The 9,687-nt window shown below is 30.8% G+C and overlaps 1 long non-coding RNA gene across 1 annotated transcript; it reads right to left on the reverse strand.

Annotated features, from left to right (window-relative positions):
- Positions 1-4,442: 4,442 nt before the first annotated feature.
- LOC141525253 (uncharacterized) lies at positions 4,443-5,756 on the reverse strand. The gene is made up of 2 exons (XR_012478827.1): positions 5,699-5,756; positions 4,443-5,595 (listed from the first exon to the last, which is right to left on the reverse strand). It is a non-coding gene; the product is annotated as an uncharacterized LOC141525253 (long non-coding RNA).
- Positions 5,757-9,687: the final 3,931 nt, after the last annotated feature.

Consider the following 9,687-nt stretch of genomic DNA (forward strand, 5'->3'; position numbering starts at 1 on the left):
TCTGGCAAAATGAGAGTTAACTCAATATTTGCTTGTGAACAATATGGTGAATTGAGTGTTTTACAACTTGCAATAATGAACCATGACGAAAAACTTATTAATTTGTTATTGCAAAATAATGTGAGCGTGAATGATTCCACTAAATTTTTGGGAACGGCGCTCCAGCTAGTCATCAAAAAACAAAACCTGGACGCCGTAAAGAAGTTAGTTGCATCAGGAGCAGAAATTAACTTGAATCGACGTAATTATCCAAAAATAGTGCTTCCTCTTCACCTTGCTGTTGATTGTGGGAATTACGACATCGCTGAATTCCTGGTGATGTCAGGTGCTCATGTCAATGCAGAAGTTCACGCAGCTACATTCAACAATGCGAGTTATAACTTCTCTGCTTTGAATCTGCCAATTTCAAAAAAGGACATCCGATTAGTCAAGTTATTATTAGACAACAAGGCTATCATTGATGGAGGATCTAGAAAAATATACTCTTCTCTACACCTAGCAGCAAAAACCAACAGAGTTGACATTCTCCAGATCCTGGAGCAATATGGAGCTAAATTCGAGGTGATCAAGGACCAGGAGTATGCGTCGGAGTTCATCGCAGCTTTGCGACAAGATAATGTCGACATTCTTCACGTGTTTTCAAGAAATTGTGATAACATGTTGGACATTTCTGATTTTCATGGAGATACAGTGGCCCACTTGGCAGTTCAGTTGTGCTGTATTAACATTTTGAGTTATTTACTTAACTGTGGAACATGTATTAATGTGATTAATGATAAAAATTCAAGCTTGCTTGATATGGCCATGAAGGTAAATATTGACCTGACCCTTAATTATTTTATCGTGGATGAAACTTTAGATATGATAAAATTAGTCGAGGACCATATAATTAAATTATCCGTAGCCAGTGTATTTGTAAATAAAAAAAATGTCAGAGCTGTGAATAGTGATTTTTTCAAATCATTCCGAGAAGATTGTAAAAAAGAAGTAACTGAATTAAAATCTAAGAGAATTAGCAAGACAAATTTATATTATTACAATGTAGTAAAAAAAACGTACATAAGTTAGCTGTAGGATAAAAATATGTAGATTATTGTTTTGATGAAGAAAAAATATTAACAGAATTTCCAATATATGGTAAAATAATAGTTCAAAAATTAAGACAAGCACTGGAAAGAAAGGATTTATTGAAAAATTTTGAAAATTTATCTGACATTTTTTTGTATGAACTTACCTGATTTAGTTATAAGAAATATTTTTAATTATTTAAGTATCCTAGATTTAAGGTTTTTAAGTAAATGATTGTCCAAATGTATAAAGATGTTGTATGTTTTTGAATATTTTTTAGATTTAAATACTTTTACTGTAAATAATAAAATTTAACCATTTAAACTAAACGATTTTGATTTTCTATTCTGAAATTTTTTCCCATAACTCAATAAGTTTTTGTCTACCATAACTGTTGAAAAATTATTCTTAATTTATTATTTTTAATTTTTTTATAATTATTTTATTATGTTATAACTAATTTTTCTTTTCTGATGGTAAATGTAGTAAATTCATACTTATGAAGAAAAATAATTCAATTTGAAGCTTAATATTATCAAAACTCAAAACCTATGTTGATTAGTTTCTTTAAAAAACAATTATTTTGGAGGATTTTCTTGTAGCAGCAATAGGACTGATCTTATGGGAAGTGATGAATCTCTGTTGCTGCAACAGAATTCTCTTGGGGCAGCAAAAGAATTTTTTCTGTGGGACCTTTAGGATAAAATAAAAAATTTTTACATCACGTTCATTTTAGCAAATTTTCAAAAAAATTGTCATTTTGAGTAATTTGTTGTAACAATTTGATTAGAACTTACAAAATTTTTTTAACAATCTACGTAATTATATTGAAAAAGTATGAAATTAGATTGAAACATATTTTTTTCACGATATTCAGGATATAATATCTCTTCGAAATTAAAATTTTTTTTTTTCCAAATTGAAAGAAATGACAGTTCGAACTTGTTTTTTTATTCGAATTTCACATTTTAAATTTCGAATTTCTTGTAAAAAACATAATCCCGCTACTATCTTAGCTCTGACGACCAATCAAGAATCAAATAAAATAGTCATAAAAGTGACGTAAAACGATACGACATCCGGCCATCAGTTTTTCGAGAAGAGTTTGATTTGATTATTTTTTTGAATTTGAATGTCTCGTCAATTCCGATGAAAGAAAAATGTGTGGATAAAACTTATTTTAATTTAAATTATTAAATTATTTTCCTTATTATAAAATTAAAGTGTTAACTTTCATCAAACAAGAAATTTCCCATATGACTAATTAACATGATTAGAATATTTAGATTATAGTTGTAGAATTGCAAGTGATGATCATATACATAATTTTAAATAATAAAGTTTTAAGTCATAAATGATACCTAAACTTTATGAAAACGAAGCGAATTTACAATAATCCGTTACAATAAGTATTCATAATAGAACAACCCTGTTTAAGGAATTTATTATTTAGTTCATTATTATTATAACTCATTTATAAGATGATTTGAAATGAGTCCCTTCATGTCAATCGTATATCCATATTAAAGTATCTCAAAAAAATCGAATGCTTTTTTCTTTCAATGAACGTTGAGAAATCGTCAGAGTATCTCTAAACGAAGATCCTCTGAAAATCTGATTTCTTAATATTAAAATTTAGAGATGGCGTTTTGTAATTTTCTATTTCCCATTTAAGTAACATAGTACAATAATACTTCAAAAATCGTAATATTTTAATGTGATAACGAGCTAGTTTATCAGTAATTAGTATAAAATTGAACAATGACGATAAATAAATACTGTCGCCTAGGACCAAACGGTAAGGGCGACGTCAAATAAATAAATATAGAATTACTCGAAGAAATATAGACAATTATCCTAAATTTTAGAAATAAAAAATATATTCCTACGTTTAAATAAATAAATTAAAACAGGTTCATATCTTATTTGCCTGCACGTCGATGGGCTTACGTGGATAAGTATGAAGGTTAAATAATCGAACAATTTTTTGACTGTAGTCATTAAGCAAATATTTTGTAATTTCAAGTAAAAATAAATTCATGCAACAATTAATTAATATCAGTTTTTTATTATTTATAAGTAATTTCAGATGTTTATTAACTGATAGATATAATTTCACACGTGATAGTATGAACCTAAATATAATTTGATTTTAACAATACATTCAATCAAATTAATTATTATCAGTATAATATTTTTAAAAATTACCATTAAGTCTATATATTTTTTTCTCGAGTCGTCATAATGATAAACTTAATTTCTCAAACGATTTTTCAAAATTTTCATTTTAACACCAATCTTTTTTATGATAAAAATTTTGAGTACTCTTATTAAAAAAATAAGTAAAAAGTCAATGGTTAAAAATAAATTAATCACATTTTCAGGATTTATCATCAAGTACCTATATCTTATAAAAATATCAATAGTCATATCTTATTGTCAATCAACTTTTGAGTTAACATATGAAAATTTCATTGATTTCTCGGTAAAAAAATTAACTTTTTTTTTAATGGTTGTGCGCGTTATCTATTAAAGAGTAAGATCCTAAAAATAAATTTCAGTGGTCGCGATTAGTTTAAACGATACGAATTTATTTATTAATGCGCGCTAGGCGTTAGGCTCTCTCAATTCAACGTGTGGCCTAGCGTCTTAGCTCGGGAAAAAATGATCAAACCTGACCATGCCTGTTCATGAATGATCAGGCCTGTAATTAGACCTGATCAGGCCTGTTCATGTATGACCAAGCCTGAAATTAGACATGATCATGCCTGATCAGGTCTGTTCATGTCTGAAGTGCTAAATATTGTAACAGTTTTACCTGCTCAGGTTAGCCCCTAATCAATTTTAAAATTAACTAACAAAACTAACAACAATAAAAATTATCAGGGCGCCACCAGGATTATTAATCACGGTTCCTGGAACCGGTCCAGAGCTGAGAAAACTTGTCTTAGGGTAGAGAGAGTGGAGGAAGGTGCTGTTAAATAATAAAAATTTAATTAACAATCTGATCAGTTTTATTAACAATAAAAAATTTACCAAACTTAACAATTTTTAGCGCTCACACACACACTTATAATCTAACGAAGCGGAGAACAACTGCGAAATAAACGATATTTACAAACGAACCTCCAATTTGACGATACGATGACTAGACGGGCTTTTTCGAACAAACGGTCTCCCACACCTGTCTTAGAACTAATTGGGCTTTTTCGAACAAACGGTCTCCCACACCTGTCTTAGAGCTAAACTTAAAACTATAAGTCCACCGGACTAACAACAAACTAACTCCACACTTAAAATTAAGTCCACCGGACTACCGAACTTAACACTATTAACACTCTCTATCACGCATAACCCGTTTAATTCTTCACACACATAGCCCACACTTCGCTTAAATAATTTATTTTTTTATTTTAAAAATGATTTTAAATTAATTACAATTTACTTTTATTTTACTCAATCATTGGCTATCGGTGAAACGAAAATTCCTATATAATGACCAATTTCTTACTAAACTTTTTTTTTCGTGTTGACCTTGACTCAATATCACTGATTACTTAGACTTAATATCTACGCTGACAATTATCAAGTGTCATTCATTTTAATTTAATTGCTTTACGGACTTAATCCCCAAAATTTACTTAAATTATAGTTGTTAAAATAATTTATAATATAATAATTTCGATAAAAATTTCCTAATATAACCTTCTTAATAATTTTCCTTGATCGGTATTGTTTTTCAATAATAAATTCTTACTATAATATTCTTCACAATTAATACTTAAAAATTTTCCGATTTATCTTATTTTCAATAATAAATTCTAAATATAACAATCTTAACAATTAATTCTCAATATAAAATAATCTTAATAATTAATTCTCAATAAGATAATCTTAATAATTTTCTTATCTATCTTGATTTCAATAATTACTTATTAATATAATAATCTTAATAATTTTCTACTCATTTGTCAGTTATAAAATTCGACACGAGTCGAAACAGTCAATTTTTAATTGCTAGAACATTCGCTAGGTAAGTCTTGCTTGACCTTGGGTATTGGAATTTATGCGACACGCAACTGACGCTTGGCGAAAATTCCAGGAACAAAATCTGTCGATTATTTCCAATGACAAAAATTAATCAATTTTACTAAGATAATTATTATAAAATTAATTTAACGATTTTTCAGATGTTAATTAATTAATTGATAATTTTTTAGACATTAAAATTTTCCCCCGCAAGGTCGATTAAGTGATCCTCGGGTATAAACCCCCATGAAAATCACTAAATCCAAAACTAGCAAATGTTCTACGATTTAATTATTGAATAAAATTTAAGAAAAGAAGAGGAATGATAGACCGAGTACAAACCGCGGTCTATTTTCCACCCACGGAATGAAATAATGTACCTGGGTAATTGTCTTACTACGTCCACGATGTCTGTCTACCGTAGTGAGTCCTCCAGGTACCGGTTGTTAGATTCTTTTTCACTCCGGGGAATTGTCCTCACTCTAAGTTCAGTTTTTCCTGTAACAGAACTAACGTTAGAAACCTTGTCTAAAAGATTGGAAAGACAATCTTAAAAAATCATCGCAGCGTTCCGAAAATTCACGTGCGAAAAAATAATTACCTGCTGCTTTGTTGAGTAGTGACCGGTGCGGCTGACTATCAAACCTCTTCTGATTTTGTCACTCTCCGACTCCCGAGCACTTACCCAATCCACCCCCCCTTTCTCTTAATTACTAAACGGAAAACCCCGAAGATCGGGGCGCGCCAGTGCTGAGTCGACTAATTATCGATCTCTGGCGACTTATCGATTTAGGGTAATTTACCCTGTTACAATATGCTCAGGCCTGAGCAGGCTTGCTCATGTCTGATTAGACCTGTCCATGCCTGTTCATGTCTGAAGTGTTAAATACGCTCAGGACTGTGCAGACCTATTCATGTCTGATCAGACCTGTCCATGCCTGTCTATGTCTGTTCACGTCTGAAGTATTAAATTCGCTCAAGTCTGACCAAGCCTGATCAGACCTGTCCATGCCTGTTCATGCCTGATGCGTCAAATACTTCAGGTCTGACCAGACCTGTCCATGTCTTTAATCTCTGGATCGTTAAATACACTCAGGTCTGATCAGGCCTGTCCATGTCTAATCAGGCCTATAATAGCCTCTGCATAGTCAGAAATGTGATGAAAATTTTATCTTTGATGAAAAAAACTTTTTTGGTCATGACAAAAAGTGCAAAATTATTTTTTTCATTGAGTTTAAATAATTTTGGAATAGAAAATTTGTTACATTTTCTATGGAATGTCTTGGTCTGCTCTGCTCCTGCCTAATATTAAAATCATTACTTATTATATCACTTAAATCAATGTGACGTTATAATGAGATTCGGTTAAATAAATTAATTAGGACTTTAAAAATATATTTTAAAATCGATTTTCATTTCATATTTATGATAAACATATTTGATACGTTATGTACTTCATAGAATTATTGTCACATAAGATAGCAACACAGCAGGCGGGAACTTCAAGGCACACGGATTTCACCAAAGTTAAGCGGCATTGAGCGTGATTAGTAGTTAGATAGGTGACTGCTGGTGTTACAGCCGTATAATTATAATATGTAATCATTTTTTTTTTTAATTTTAATTCATTATAGAGAATTGCGTATGACTCTATCAAGTACTATATCCATAAAATAGAGCAAAATAATTAATAAAAAGTAACAATGGGCTTTCAGACCTGATCATGTCTGATCAGGTTGATTCATGCCTGATCAGGCCTGAAGACTCATGCCTGTTCATGTCTGATCAGGTCTGATCATTTTTTCCCGGGAGGCTACATTGCAGCTTCGGTCCGTCATAATTAGAGACTTTTTAATTTTTTTTTACAATAATAAAGTATTTTGAAGACGTTAAAAATAAAAAAATTTCGAAAATAAAATTTTTCGAAGCAAACTTCAATTTTTTTTCATTGTTTCAAATTCTAAAAAATTAATCATTTCGTTAAAAAAAATTAATTTTTTTGAGACAAAGAAATTTTTTCCATAAAAAATATGAATAAAAATCGAAAAATTACTAATAATGGTGATTTTTGCAAAAACAAACAATTTAAAGCTTCGGAGCATTATGGAAAAATAGTTGCAGCGCTTGCATTTTTTAGGGATTTTAAGGGGGCATTTTATCGATTTTATCCGAAGTTATTCATTTTTTTCATGGAAAAAGTTTTATCGTCTCAAATAACTTTATTTTATTTTTTATCAAAAATATCAATTTTTCGGAATTTAAAAAAATGAAAAAAAATTGAAAATTTTTTATCATGTTTGGGTCTGGAGAAATCCTAAGGAAATTAAAAAAAAAAAAAATTTGCCAAATTTATTCTCGATTAAAAAAAATCTACGGGCTCCAAAAAATTTTCTTTCATCGTTTCACTCAAAACCTCTTCTAGGAAATTTAATGCCCTTTCATTTGACGGAAACAGAAATCTGTACGATGATTTTCCTTGGTGTTATATTCAATCAAAGCAAAACAAAAGTTATTTTTAACTTTGATCATCAATGAATCTGGGAATAATGATGGTATAGGAAATCAAAGGAGTCTTGAAAACTACACGATATTTTTTATGAGATACCGAGAATGGCTTTTGACGAAAAAATTTTTTTCAAATTGAAAATTTTGACTTAAGAAAAGACTAAAATTCGCATAATTAAGGATATTTGGATAACTTCGGATAAAATGGATAAAATGTCCCCTTAAAATCCCTAAAAAATGCAAGCGCTGCAACTATTTTTCCATAATGCCCCGAAGCTTTAAATTGTTTGTTTTTGCAAAAATTGTAACGAATTTTTTTATTAGTTTATTACTAAACTAAAATATTCGCTAAACATAATATTTTCGTTAATTTTAACTGGAATGAGCTCAGCGGGCTCCAGGATTCGGTAAGGTTAGGTTTTTTTTTCACAATTAGACCCTCAGATTATTTTTCCTTTTAAAATTGAAATGAATAACTGCAATTTATTTATCGTGGCACAATGTTGTGTATAATAATAATCTGTGCGATGTGTGTTATATTTCCTATTCTTCAATCATTTTCACGGTAACCTTGACTGGTTGAAGATTTCGGCTTGTTCCTCAAGTCGAAATCGATTAGCGGTTGTTTAAAACGGTTCCTTGGCTATCTGGAGATTCCGACTTGTCACACAAGTCGAAATCGATTCACGGCTTAAATAACGGTCCCAAAGGGGTGGCCTTGACTGGTTGAAGATTTCGACTTGTTCCGCAAGTCGAAATCGAATAGCGATTCCAATTTATTTTCCTTGGTTCATTTAGGTAGTTCTGAGTGCCTTGTTACTCAGTTGCTAGCTCGCGGAAGTGTGTCTTGGGGCTCCGCGACTCGCGCTTATATAGGGCGATTCCCGATTCTTACTGGTCTATTCCGCGTGGTGGGGAATTAGCTCTTTTATTGGCCCGCGAGCTCCTTCTTCCCCTTCCATGGTCTTGGCTTGCGCGCAACTTGGCGGCGCATCGCGGTTTTCGCTGCGCCAACTTGGCGGTAACCGTCAAGTACTTAACGGCGACTGGCGTCTTGGCTTGACGGTAACTGTCAAGTATGGTGTTTGGTAGTGGCGCTTTTACTTGACGATAACTGTCAAGTAAAAGGCGCATGTATAAAATTTTTTTTTTTTTATATATATATATATTTTTCCCTATTTTATATTATATATGTATATTTTTTTTATTTTTTTTTCTTTCCATTACAAAATCACCATTATTATTAATTTTTCGATTTTTATTTATATTGTTTATGGAAAAAATTTCTTTTTCTTAAAAAAATTAATTTTTTTTACCGAAAAGATCAATTTTTCAGAATTTGAAACAATGAAAAAAAAATGAAATTTGCTTTGAAAAATTTTATTTTCGAAATTTTTTAATTCTTCACGTCTTCAAAATACTTTATTATTGTAAAAATAAATTAAAAAGTCTCTAATTATGACTGACCGAAGCTGCAATATAGCCTAAGACGCCAGGCCACTGTTACGGCCCCATATTGCACTAATTGCAAAATTTTAATTAATCAGGGAACTTAACTGAGTCAGCGAAATAATAATTTCGATGTATAGTATTTCAAACGAGGCTTCCCGCTCTACTAGTCCAGTCGGCGTGGAAAAAAAAGGGGTTTGTCGGCAACTTTTCGACAAAATGGTCCGATTTTGAATTTTTTTTTTTTTTTTAATACTCAGAAAAATACTCTAAACATTTGTGTGTATGCGGGAAGTGTTGCTTTTTTTTTGTTTAAAAAATAGCGTTTTAGCGTTGAGCTTCAAATTAAAATATCTCGGAAACTACGCAAAAGTAGTCGAGACATATCGCGTATGAAATTTAGAGAATTGAATAAGGCATAAAATGAGCCAAACCGGATGTCTCTACGACTAATAGTTTACGAGATATTAATTTTTTAATCAAGAAAAGCGCGGTTCCGCTCAAGCGCTTATAAACAAATACCTGTAACTTCGCAAAAAAACAATCGATTTATTTATTTATTTTTTTTTTAAATTAAAGTTTTTACTGTCTTTCATAAGCAAAAAAATTGGCTAAGCTTAAAAAAATTTTATTTGA

Source organism: Cotesia typhae, unplaced genomic scaffold (assembly GCF_013202065.1).
Source record: "Cotesia typhae breed Kobodo isofemale line unplaced genomic scaffold, CoteBio_Ctyphae contig_26, whole genome shotgun sequence".
NCBI lineage: Eukaryota > Metazoa > Arthropoda > Insecta > Hymenoptera > Braconidae > Cotesia > Cotesia typhae.